The sequence below is a fragment of the Ochotona princeps genome, unplaced genomic scaffold (genome assembly GCF_030435755.1).
Source record: "Ochotona princeps isolate mOchPri1 unplaced genomic scaffold, mOchPri1.hap1 HAP1_SCAFFOLD_4354, whole genome shotgun sequence".
Taxonomy (NCBI): domain Eukaryota; kingdom Metazoa; phylum Chordata; class Mammalia; order Lagomorpha; family Ochotonidae; genus Ochotona; species Ochotona princeps.
This window is the reverse complement of record NW_026696261.1, coordinates 5,001-12,761: the sequence shown is the minus strand read 5'-3', so window position 1 is coordinate 12,761 and position 7,761 is coordinate 5,001. Positions and strand designations below refer to the sequence as shown.

General features: G+C 50.4%; 1 non-coding gene across 1 annotated transcript; it reads left to right on the top strand.

Moving 5' to 3' along the window:
* The first annotated feature begins 6,532 nt into the window (after positions 1–6,532).
* On the top strand, positions 6,533–6,604 carry TRNAA-UGC (transfer RNA alanine (anticodon UGC)). Its single transcript has one exon. It is a non-coding gene; the product is annotated as a tRNA-Ala (tRNA).
* The last annotated feature ends 1,157 nt before the right edge of the window (positions 6,605–7,761 follow it).

Here is a 7,761-nt window from a genome sequence, read left to right as displayed (position 1 = left end):
TTGGGAGCTCCACACTGCCAGAGCACATGATCTCAGCGAAGACATCTGGTCCTTCCACGCGTAGTAACCTTCGCACCGCCCCACCTGTTATTGCTAAGTAAACTGAGCGGCGCAACCGTTGCAGTTCCGGAGACATAGTTGCCATCATCAGCCCCGCCTTAAACTTATGTGGAACTGGCAACGGGTTTACCCCCGTATAGCCAAGAGCAGACGTGTCAGCGAGTCACCTAATACTATGAATGGCGACTCTGGTCTCCGGACTGAAGTGTGCACAATGCTGCCGCATAAGCGAGGTGCACAACTGTACGTTTCACGATAATTCTCCATATTCTTCGTTGGGCTGCCAACGCCTTCCGCTTCAATTCTCGGAGTGGCCGTGATACAGGCCTCGCCTGACACCTCCTCTGCAATAGAAAAGGACTCAACCAGTTTTATTGTTTACAGCCAAAACCCCTTCTTTTAACGGAGCCTCGTAGGGCTACTGCTCAGGGATGCCATAGTAGTCAGGAGGCCTTCTGTCGTGCTGGCGCTTGAAGATAGTGTGTCATTATTGGGCACGGACGGAGTGCTAGGACTCTTATATGGTGGGGTAGATAGGGAGCTCCCTCTCGTGCTGGCGTTGAAAGATAGTGTGCTATTACCAGACGGGTGCGATCCTTCACCCATCACTATCCAAGGTAGAATAAGAATTAGGCCAATCATCACCATCACAACAAACAGAGCATTTGCAGGAATTTTCCGCCATAACCGTTGCAGCCGACTAAACCTCGATGTGGATTCTTGAACGCCACTCTCGCAATCATCGAAGCTCAAGAACTGCAAAGATCCTCTAATTGGTTCCCCTTCTTCCACATCCTCGTTCAGGGGGAAGGAAGGATCCACAAGTGGTATCGCACCGGATGAGCCTTCTCCGTCTTCGTCGTTTAACGTATCCTCCGTCGCCGCCAGAACACGAGTTACTGCACCAGGTGACGGCCGTGGACCGCGTCGATTTTCTGTGTCTTCCTGTGCCACCAGGTGTTTGTTTAATTGGGAACCGCCTACAGCAGCGTCCACCGCGGCGATGTACCAGCAGGCGCATATCAAACCCAAAAAAAATTTGCCGTAACGACAGCGTCTTCCGCGGCGACGAGTATCCATGGCTGGGATTGAGCGACGAGCAAGGACCACACCAGTTGAACACAGGGACTAACGGTGGCCAAATACACCAGTGGAGAGGGGAGTCGGCACGGCCGTAGTATTTCAGGGTAAAAATATCCCATGGAGTCCCCCAGCGAACAGTGGGGAGCAGTACTGATGAATTCCCGCCTTCCGCTGGCCTGCAGAGAGTGCTGGTATCTTTCTTGTACTGTCTTAACACAACAGAGCCATGCAGACGGAGGTTGACACTTGGAGCTAAGGAGCGAACGCCTAAAATTTCGGAAGACAACGAATCATTGGTAAAACCGCAGGAAGCAAAATATTGAGATCTTCAAGGTACGTTCTTGCGACGGCGGAGCTGTCTGCAGATGAGCCTGACGCTAATAGGTCCTAGGAGCATACACCAGCCGGTAAAATTTATGAGCTGGAAATACGAGGCCAGGCGGGTTTCCGTTGCAGCCCTAGTTGAGACGCAGGGGTCAACGTACACCTCTAGCACACTGAGCGCTACGTTCCAATCGCCACACCGGCGTTGTCTCAGCAACGTTGTGAGGGTTTCTACTCGAGAGAGGTGTAGGACTATGGCGACTGCGACCTCTGACGCTACACAGAGGCTCAGTAGCATCCTACCTGTTGGCAGGCTGGACCCGCCTCGGGGGCTCTCACACAGCGTGCGTGATCGAGTGTAATTGAGACGCCGTCTCTCCCTGGTATCGCGAGCTGGTCAAACGTGGCTCCTCAGTAGCGCTGGGGACGTACGCCAGTAGTTCCGCCTCTCTTTGAGCTCCCCAACAGCTTTTTTTGGAGCATGCCCAGCACTAAATACATTCTTCGGCACCGGCGTCACCTTCAAACGCTACTGCATTCTGACGCTTCAAGGCGCTTTGAATCTCCCGTGGGATGAGAATTGAGAACGACCTTCGGTCGGTTTGATGGGTGACTCGTAGAACAGTAAGGGCTACATGCCAGCCTTTGTAGCCCATCTGCCCTCCGACAGGAGGTATCTATGAGCTCTTGAGAGACTCTCGCTTGCATTGCTCGATGTAGTAGGAAGCCGGCCAGGGTAAGTTGCGTAAAAGATTTCCCGGATGAAACGCCCACTACGGGCTCTAGAGGGCTCCGCAATTGTACTCGCACGAAGACGCTGTGGGTCATTCAAGTGAACGGTTTCCTGAAGTCGACCACACACCTTGGCATGCTTCGTTGTCATGCTCGCAGCAAGCCTGCGTAGTGTGGTAACCGGTGAACCACTGTTTAAGGGACTAAAGTTGCCATCGCATTCTTGCGTCTGTGGTTGCAGTACGGACTTTGGAGTTCTGAAGCAGGCAACAATACTGAGGCTGGTGAGAGCCTACTGTATGAGGCCCACGCGTACGTTTCACGCAGCTGCAGTAGCGATTGCCTGATCAGCCATCGTAATCATGCCGTGTCACTCCGTGAAGCACCATACAAGCGCCTACGTTCCACGCATGATTAAATGCACTATATGTGCATTTGCAAACTACTTTCACGCCGGTCCAGCACTCACTGTATGTGCAGCGTTATGATTCCAAATCCATCTGCAAGCTGAACAGACACCAACCTATCACTCCTTGTTCTACGGCTCTGGCTCTGACTACAGGTACATTAATAGTACGTATACAGCTATGAGTAGGTCCTGACCGGCTGCGAGTAAAGTCTCTAGAATATTCATACAAGCTCTCAGACGCTCGCGGTCAATTTCGTTTCCACCTGGAAGGAAAAGATTTTCCGTCCATCCCCGCCTCGCGTGCTGCACGGGGGTCCCGTCCGGAAGGAGTCAGGCACGTTTCCATTGGTCTTTGGCTACACCCTGTACAGTTTCTATAGTCGGTGCCGCCATATGGGAGCACTGCAGAGCGCTATCTTCTGATCAAACGTCAGAATCTATGTCCATATGACTGCCTCAATGGCCTTCACGTGCTTGCATCGTTTTCGTCACATTGGTATATCTGTCTCACGAAAGCGACCCCGTCGTGGTACACTGAGGTGGATGTAGTGCCGCTGGCTGCTACAGGTGCTGTGGAGAGAATGATTTCTCCCATTTTGGCGCGTTTTAGTATGTCCTGTGCGGGCTTGACGACCCGCAGCAATGCGGCTCACGTACAGCGTGATGTGGCGTCGGTGTAGTGCACCCCTACACATCCTTCTAGCGAGCAGCGGATGAGGACGGTGTTCGCCTGCTGCGCAGTCCAGCTGAAGGGTCTTATCTTGCACTTTACAGATGAAAACGCAGGATCACGACATGCGTGCTCCACTGGATGCTGAGCGACGTGCACTGCTGTTTCCGCATCGCACAAACCGCTTTCGGATTTCATTCCTTGTTGGAGATGTCCCCGCTTGTCCGGTACGTCAGCAGCATTCACGTCTTTGTAAAGCTTCGCCGACATCCACAAATAAACATCAATGCTCCGTATATGGGTGCTCCACAAAGAGTGTAATTTCCTGTGGAGCTGCATTCATTGAGTTCCTCGTTTATTCGTGGTCGATATGGGAGAGCTACCACCCCAAGGGCATTGTACCGCGATAGCCCAAACGTGCACGTACTAATGCTCCACTGTGGAGTGAGTTCCCCAGTAAGAAAAGTAGAAAAGCTTGCAAACTGCACTGGAGAAGCCGGTGTGAACAAGTCATGTAGCCACAGACCTTCTGCAAATCCTGCTGTAAGTTTCCACAGGTCCAAAATGAGAGAGGCCTGCAGTCTAGTCGGTCAGCCGAGGAAACAAGAACTTTTCGGCTGAAACTCATGTATTGCAACTGAGAATTCTAAGGCGACCGCCGTGATCAGCTTGTCACTTCTGTGAATGATCATTATATAGATAAGCTTACCAGTTAGTCCCGCAGAGCTCCGCTGAGAAGTCGGTCGGTGTAGGTATGAAGACTTATACGTAGTGATTGCTGGTCTCATGGATTAGTGGCCTTCGGCACTATATCAAGACACGTCGTCTTGAGGCTGATCCGCACGCAGTTCCAGAGTGCCTTCAAGCCTTCGAAAGGTACGTCAAACTTAGAACCAGACTCTCTTGTCACGTTCACATCGCTGTTTGTCACTAGCGGGCCCTCCTTGACCGTAAATGGAGTGCATAATAATATGTATGGTTCTTTCCTTGCAGCAGGCACGCCTCCGCGCACGAGGCGTAGATGCAGATGTGCAGATTCCTATTCTGCGGCCTGATTCAGCAACGCCCCGAATCATTATCCCTCGCTCTGAATTCCTACGTAGAGGTCCACTGAGAAGGCTGGCGTCGTCTGCCTCGAGTTGTGGCCTACACATGAGAAACGGCGGTGCCATAACTGTAAGAGTCTCTGTCTCGTCCGCAGGAGGCGGGTTTTGACCTCCTTGTTCACTGGCCTTGCGCGCAATGACGAGTGAATCTGCGAACATCTTTGGGGGAACGTAACTCACCCGCAGCGTGCCCTTACGTACCAGCTACACGAGAAACGCTGTAACTTCCACGAGCCGATTTGCCGGCACGTGCAACGCGCGTCTTTGATTAGGCGTCTTTACGAACAGGTTGTGTCCTCCAACTATTTCTACTTTTTGCCTTGCAAATCCTACAGGTAAACCTAGTACTTCGCAAGTCTACGGGGTGGACAAAAAGGGCAGCAGTTACAGCTGCGCGAGCGGAGTCAGTTCTGCGATCTGGCGGGGAACATGCTGGGCGTCAGCATATGGACTCTAGCGGCTACAATATCTGATACGGTTTTTTGTGGCTTTAACCGGTAATTCCAGCACAGCCTTTGTAGCACTCATCGTCGGCATTGCTCAATGTATGTAGTCTCGATATATGACAGCGGAGCGGGTTGCAAGGGGGCAGGTGCTGACAGGAAACTTAACGTTGCTTCAAACAATTTTTCTGTTCCCTTCACACCGCATATATCTCTGTGCGGCAGTACACAGGATGCGAACTGTCTGCTAGCCTGCACTGTGACAGGTCGACTCTAACGCCGCCAGCATCTCACACCACCTTGAGTAATTGAAATCTGCATCCGGAACTGTGGTCACCCCGGTTTCATCGGACTTGTCCGTCCTCACTTTATTCGTGATAAAAAACTGCTCGTCCAGAGCACAAGGGATCCACAAATAGAGAGACGACTCCGCGGCTTCGTCAAATTTCCAGGTCTACTCTTCCAGTGTTGCTTCACGGACTATCGCCCTCGTGAGAGCCATGGCTCGCAGGTCTATACCGACAGAAAAGATGTCACTGTAAATTCGGAAAGCAGTGTTATTGTCGGCAGTATCATCTCCGCTTTTTCTGCACCGAAAACAGATGCTGGAGGTTTGCTCGCCCATTAATTCAGCGTAATTGGCGAACTGTTGACGTCGCTAGCGCATGTGTTCCACTGCTGGCCCTCGTCCAAAGTCAGTTGCTGAGCGAATGTGTGGCGGTTTGTGTTCTTGCATGCACGGCTGTTTCGCACCGCTGCAAAGTACTGAGTATTGATGTCGTGGCAACGCCGCCAAACAAGCTCCGCACTCTATTGTAGCATGTAGGCGAGCTCCGGGCACCTGTCCATGACGAAACTTTGCTCCATGAGAGTGATGTACATGTTACTAATGCAGTTGATACACACGACAATAGTTGTGTACTTGAGCGAGCTGGTATCTAAGCAATCTTTTCAAGGTATAGACGCCTACTCACGGCTGAATCAGCACTTCGTACATGCACCTCATTTCATACAAATGGTGTTGTTTTTGGTTCAAGCCTCGCAAAATGCACGTGCGTATGACAAGTGAATGTAGTGTCGTTTTACTTGCGGCTGGGCATACTTTAACTCTTAGCGTATCGTCCCACGTGTGTGCACTGCATATCTCAGCATGAGGGATTGTACATTTGTGGAATTCTGTAAGCTCAAAAGTCCTGCTGTTTCAGTGTACTGCATCCTAGACAGCGAGCACGGGTTTCCGTGTCCATATCATCGTGTGACCCGCCCATCTGTCCGATGAGGCTTATGCACCTCTGTGGTGTTCTCGCTGGCACTCCATGCGTAGCACCTCCAAAACCAGCAGTCCGTCCTACGAGGAATCACGGAGAGCATTGAAGTTGCGAGATCTTAGGCGCCACCTATATGGACGAGCACATCCACGTCCCCTTTCATGCCGTGATAGCACACGTCATGCGGAATTTATTCGCGTTTAAGTGGGTACGTCTGACAAACGAGGGCATACGCCGGTCATCCGCTGTGGGGAAAGTTCTTGATCACTTCGAACGAAGTGGTTTCGATAGCCTGACTTACGATGACTGCATTCTTAATGACCTGATGTACCTCAAGGATGCTGAGCATCAGATTCAAAGGTACAGCCAACGGGCGAAGATCTCCGAGTGCCGAATTGAATTCTAATTTGAATAACGAGCCAGACCCGCAACTACGCGGGCGGATGGTGTAGTGGTATCACGCCTGATTTGCATTCAGGAGGTCCCGGGATCAATCCCCGGTCCGTCCAAAGGACGTTAAGTTGGCTTTCTCTTAACGAGGTTGTTCCTTTGTTCACTTTTATTACCAGTTCCGCATTTCCCGTTACTATCATACTATACCATCTAAAAGAAGTTGTTCTTGTCTTCATGTTTATTACCGGGTCTGTGTTTTTCCCGTGGCCACCATACTATAATTCCATGCTCCTTCCAAATAGACCATCTTCCCACGTTCGTCAGCACAAATGAATATAATCTTTTTTACAGCGTGTGGACGGTCTACAGCCCGATCACTTACACAGAGGCGCCAGCGGCAACGTCGGGCGAGCCCGAAGGTCGTGGCCGTGAACGAGTGTGCCCTCCAACGCTGTATATACATTGAAGTACTAATGCGTATAAACACTTGCGTTCTAGCAGTACTCACCGACGCGCTCTACACATGGATATGAACTCTTTAGAAGTCAGCGCATACACCATGCTGCTCGTAATGGCGCTTTCAACCGTTACGTGTTGCGCATGAGGTCACCGCTTGGTATACTACCTCAAGGGCAACGTGTGGAAGCTGTAGAGCTCCATTAAATATGTGAAAGTTTACCACTTATACGCTTTAGCGTGCATGAGCTTAAGCGTACAGCTTGGCGTTTCCTACGGATGCACTTTTGAATTCTTCTTCTGAACAGGGACCGGGCTTCGCTACTCCGCCACTAGGCTTTGACACGTGTGGGCGAGGCTCAATCCCTAATGCCACAGATACGTGTGCGGGTGTGGGCACATATATAGGCACGCTGTATGTCTACTTGCGGGGGAGATACGTATACACATAAATCTGCGCATGGTAGCGTCTGCCCTTCAATTTTCGTCCGATGGCCGGCCTGTTGTAGAGTACAGCATGCAAATTGTATGTGTCGGCGTAGTTGTAGAGGTATATTTATACGTACGCACCTGTTCAGGTTAGTGTCAATGAATACCCCACGAAAGCAATACAGGTACATGTATGTATGTATGTATGTACGTATGTATGTATGTACGTACGTATGTATGTATGTATGTATTTATATATGTATGTATGTATGTATGTATGTATGTATGTATGTATGTATGTATGTATGTATGTATGTATGTATGTATGTATGTATGTATGTATGTATGTATGTATGTATGTATGTATGTATGTATGTATGTATGTATG